The 6,000-nt window shown below is 31.9% G+C and overlaps 1 long non-coding RNA gene across 1 annotated transcript; it reads left to right on the top strand.

Moving 5' to 3' along the window:
• LOC146945166 (uncharacterized) lies at positions 1–580 on the top strand. The gene is made up of 2 exons (XR_015028161.1): positions 1–258; positions 374–580. It is a non-coding gene; the product is annotated as an uncharacterized LOC146945166 (long non-coding RNA).
• The last annotated feature ends 5,420 nt before the right edge of the window (positions 581–6,000 follow it).

The raw sequence follows: 6,000 nt of genomic DNA, 5'->3' as shown, positions 1-6,000 counted from the left end.
TAGAAATTGATAAAAGTTACAAATTGAAAAAGAGTCATGGAGGTAAGCATGAAAAGAAAAGCTCTTGTGATGATGTTAATGATTATTTTAGTTGCAACACAAGTTGAATGCATCACTCCATCTCCAAAGTTTCCTCCAATTAAGCTTGTACAACCATTTTGTGATTTAAAGTGTGATGGAATATGTCTCAATCACAAACTTGGACATGATTTTGATGAGTGCGTAAGATATTGTAGGAAACACAAATGTTAGGCGCAGGTAAAAACAAAAATATTGCAATGATATTTAGATTTACTCTCTTTTCATCTTTTATATATTGTATATTCTTTTTAGCAAATCTAAATATTAATATATATTTGTTTTTACTTTGTAGGTGCTCGTGCAGTGCATACAAAAAATTATTCAAGCTTTGTAGAGTTGCAACAATAATAGATAAACAGTGTTTAAGTTACGTGAGACTCTACAAAAATGTACTCAGATCGTAGACATTGCGTCAAACTCAAATAAATACGTTTTAATTCAAAATATCTGTTACCAATTGATTATTTTGTTTGAAAATGATTTGCATTGAGACCTCCTATATGATACCAATAAGTCTAATGTTTGATGACAATTTAATTGCTTATAGAAAAATAAAATCCGCAATAATTTTGACATCTTTGTAATAACTCCCATTTAAATTCAAATAACGCCCCATCATCATTCTATTAACTTGACATGCTCACATTTGGAGAAAAAAAATCCAAAAGGATTGTACCAATGTGATGAGAAACATGACTGATATTATGCGCTTGTGTTGTTCATGGACTCATAAACTCTGTCAAGGAAGAACTGAATGGAAAACGCATTAGGCCTCTCGTTTCGAGAGTTTATCATCCCATGCTCATGAAGACATTATAGTTTTTACTGATCTCCCTCAATTGGACTGGCTTTCCATCCTTGTAATGTTTGGATATTGTATCTTTCTTCTTTGCAAGCCTAAATTTAACGAAAAGACGATAGGTTGTACTTATAACAATTACATACCCACATGTATTCGTGAGCTGCAGGCTAAAGCAAGATGTGACCCAAGCAACAAGCTAGATATACCATTTGATGGTACAAAAGCAAATGCCATTTTAATTCCATTCATCCCGATTCTCAAATTTCTAACTTCGTAAAACTGTTATCACATTCCTTACGAACTACTCCAATCATCCCGATTCTCAAATTTCTAACGTGTGTAAATATTTGAATTCCATTTTATCTGGTCCGAGTTATGACTAATTCGTCTGTTTGGTGTTATAGAGAAGGTTGTGATTTTACTAATGCATGCAAAGTTGTTTTATCACACCCTCACCCTCAGTATTTTAGGCAGTTGGTTTTAGTTTGTGAACCTCTCTAGGTGGAAAGTTTGTGATTTTCAGCTTTGGATTATGTACTTCTTGACTTCTCTCGTGTAATTTCATGTTATGTACTTTTCGTTTATTGGAATCAAGTCCTCTTCTATTATCTTCTTGATTTTATTTTCATTTAATTCTTGTTATAGTTATTTTTTTATTAGAATTAAAATATTGACGCTTGTAAAGCTGTTATGTCTCACATACATTTGCCTTCAATTTTACAAGTTTTTGGCTCTTTATTTTTCAATGTTGATGGTTCATATTCTTTAAACTGAGGGGCACACCCTGTAATATTGCAATTTTTGGTGGAACTTCACAGGAGTTATGGCAGTGTGGTTAATTATATACAATCATCCAGATTAAGTGTACTACATAGAATACCAGCTATTTTGCCACCAAGCATCAGAAGTCAATTGATTCAATGGATCTCACGTTATTGTGTAGAGATGGAAACATACGCTCAGGGATAGGTGGAGTTATATATGAAACATAAAATTTATACAATCAATTTAGATGAAACATTAGACAAAATGTTATTGAAACTTAATCCCAACACTACTTTCTATATTTTGTTAAAATGGATTATATGAATAGTGCACATGGTCAAATAATGATACTTAAAAAAGAACATAGAAAGTACTATTTATATCATTTGCAAGTTAATATATTCCTGTGTTTATCTATGGTACTGAGATTACTCCAATACAAAAATAAAAGAGGAGTAATTTAATAATAGAGTTATGTTAACTGGTGTCCAAGGTCACTAGTTAAGGAAAACAAAAGTAGAAAATTTTGCATTAAAAAGAGTATTGTTTACACTTTTAACAGTTTTACGATACAAGTTTCAAGAATTTTTTACAATATTAGTCTCCTTAACTACTACCCCTGGTAAGACTAGTTAGCATTTTCTTTAATACTTAAAATAGTCTTCAGAAATACTAACGGCTAATTCAATTTAACATTTTGATCTCAATTGTTGCTTTCCAAGAATTGAGATATAGAGAGGAGTATATTTCCAAGACTATTTAAAGAGGCAGAAACTAAATTATATATAGTGCGATCTCTCTGTTTAGTCTAATAAACAAACCCCAAACACTTTCATCTTCCACTGTTGTTGTAACCCAATTCTGAAATAAAGAATTCCACCAAAGAAGGTCGGATCGTAGATGATGCAAATGCATTGACTAAAAATATCAACAGCCCCATGACTGCATCTCTCCTTACAACCAACCAGCCTATTATGCAGTTTGAGGTCAAAAAGATCGGGTTCGTGAGTGATTATTGTTTCTTTGTACCAGACGAACGAGACAACACTGGTATTGCTTTCCGTATGGCATATTATTGGGCTACTCCGGCTACCTAGAATTCGTTGAATAACAAGCAATTGTGCACCTATGTTGGATCTATGCTATGCTCTGTGGTTCCTGAATTCAGAAACTCCGTGGAGAAATCACTGAATGAAATCGGTGTCAGGCCTTGGTTTGTGAGTTTACCATCCCAGGCTAAAGAAAAGACGTTGATATTTCACATGTTCCTCAATTGGACTGGTCTTCCATCCTTGTAATGTTTGGCTATTGTGTCCTTCTTCTTTTCAAGCTGAAGTTCAACGACACGATGATTGGTTATAACAGTTATGTATCCAACTGTATTAGATTCTAAAAAATTCATGAAATCTAAATTTGCACTCTCACAAAGGACTGGCTATTTAATTATGTTTTGGAAATGGGTAGTTCTCGTTTATTGAAATGGAGTCCTTTTCTACTGTCTTTTAATGTGATTTTCTTTTAATTATTTTTATAGCTAGATTTGTTATATATCAGTCCTAGAAATATAATTTAATTTTATTCCTCAGTACTAGTACTTCTATTGCGCAAATAACACAATAATTTTAAAATGTGCTAAATTTATGTTAAAACTGAATTTAAACATATGCATTTTCTCAATGGTCTTCAAACAGAAGAAACAGTAGCGATGACTGATTTACTTTTCGACACTGAATTTTTAAAAATTAAGTTTGTTCAAAATCTGATTGCACAAGTTCAAATATAGGAGGGAATAAGACAAAGGAAGAATAAATCATTAGATAATTTACTGTCACACAAACTGAGTGACTGGAAATGTAGTAGAAGGGAATGCTTTAGTGTACAAATCTACAAGTTGAGCAGAAAAGGAAATATGTAGCAGATTCTGAACAATTTATATGGCAGATTTGTTATTGTATAGAAGGGTCTTTTTTGCTTATAATTTGGGACAAAGAAAAAAAAAAGAGTTTTTTTTGCTTATAATTTAGGACCGAGGAAGTATTTTTACTAGCTATAACATTTTTTTATGAGCTAATTTGAGTAGCTTATAACTTATCATTATTTATCTTTATTTTAACCCAGTAATCTTCTTAATTAAAAAAAGTTATTCCATTCGTCCCAACTTATATGTTGTTTTAGGAGAAAAAAATTTGTCCTAAATTACAAGTCGTTTTACAATACCAATCAAACATTAAATTTATTTTTTCTATTACATCCTTAACTATTTATTACTCCTTCTTCTTTCAATTCTTTAAGGGAAATGCTAACGAGGATTTGAAATAGTAAGTTTTTATAGAAACTTGTACATTCAATGCAACGGAAATTGAAATATTAGACTTTTTCAATAAATAGTTTATTAATTTGGAATCCTCAAAGAATGCCTTTAAGTGCACTCATTAGCCATACCCATTCTTTAATTTATCTTTCTCATAGCATTTACTCCCTCAGTCCAAAATTGTGTGATGTTTTAGGCATTTCACACATATTAAAAAATGTAATTAATTTAATGTGGGAAATGTTTTATCTTGGTTTTTCGGGTGTCAAACATTGATTACGTTTGAACCTTTTAAACCGGTGATATCTTATTTTTTCTTGGGAAGGGAAAAAGTAAGCAAAACCCTTGAGAATCGAGGTCCGAGAGTTGTTTTCGCTACGGGAAGGTGTTAGGCACCCATAACGACTATATTATCCTATAGGAACCATCTTTAATTTCTACGCGCGCGCTCTATTTTTAAATGCTATTTTGAAAGTGTTTATTAAACCTAAGAATGTTCTAAGTGAAGAATTGGAGGGAGGAGAATGTTTTTGGATTTTTATTTTAGTTGAATTGAAGGAATTTTGTTCCTTGCCTATGTAACACCCCGTTTTCCCAACGTGAAAATTTCGTAAATAAATCAGAGTATTCATCGTAAACGGAATGTCACATTTCATAAAAATCATAAATTGAATAAATAAATATTTATCCTTCAAAATTATAACAACATAATCTTTAAAACTTCGCAGCGGAATAGTTTGACAACTTAAATAATCTTTGGCACAAGGGCCTCAATATAAAATTTCATAAAACTTAGTTCAACATCAATTCTTGAAAGATTCATAAACAATACGTAAGGAATAGAAGTAAAGTCAAGTCCCATATCCCGTTACGTATCAGAGCACCTAGACACACATGTGAGGAGTCCACTCACGACGCCTCTAATCTTGATTACCTGCAAGTTACCCATACGAAGAGCAACATTTCCAAGCAGAGGGGTGAGATTTCTCAAAACAAAAATATTAAACATATAAATCATGTAAAATACATTCAACAGCTTAAACATCCTATAATTCATTAATCATATCTAGCAACTTAAACTTCCTTAACTAGTATCATTATTCTTCCTACATTAGTCATATACTTCATATTATATCATCATAAAAATATCATCACATATCTACAAATATTAGTCATAAGCATTATCATATATCCTTTTAATCATAGCATCTTAATCATAGACATAAACATCATCATATAACATCAAGTACTAATCATAACCATCTCATAACATTATATATAAACCATAAACATAATCACAAACAATCCATCTTAAATATAATCACGAGGAATCATCATACATCATCATTAGTAAACGTATAACATCTTATCATATTCACATATCAGCATATCATAAATCACATAGCATCTTATCATAACAACTTCATATTCAACCATCATAAACAAATCATAATCAACATCATCATCAATCCTAAACAACATCATCGTCAAACATGAACAACATCATCGTCAAACATCATCATCAAAATCAAACATCATCATCAAACATTAACAACATCATCGTCAAACATCATCATCATAATCAAACATCATCATCAAACATAAACAACATTCTTAATCAAACTCATCATTCACTTCATATTCAATTTTAAACAACTTCATAGTCGACTCGACACTTGACTTGACAACTCGACAACTTGACATCTTAACATCTTAAATCATCTTAAAAACCTCTTGATATGCAAATGCATTTGGTACCAATACAGAGCATCAAGCTCCCAACCAACTTATATGAGCGTAAATAGGCTCTTCAGGGCATCAAGCCCCCAACATAATGAGCAAAAGCTCCAGGGCATCAAGCCCTCAACCATCGTGTGAATGACTAAGCATTCCAGGGCATCAAGCCCCCAACCAACTTATATGAGTATGCAATGGACTCAACAACTTAACAACTTCAACTTCGTAACAACTTACAACTTAACAACTTCGGCTTCATAACAACTGACAACTTAAACAACTTCAACTTCATAACAACTGACAA

The sequence above is a fragment of the Medicago sativa genome, chromosome 2 (genome assembly GCF_051527215.1).
Source record: "Medicago sativa cultivar Bolivia chromosome 2, Bolivia_mono, whole genome shotgun sequence".
Lineage (NCBI taxonomy): Eukaryota > Viridiplantae > Streptophyta > Magnoliopsida > Fabales > Fabaceae > Medicago > Medicago sativa.
Note: the sequence above shows the minus strand (reverse complement) of the source record. Positions and strands in the feature narration are given on the sequence as shown.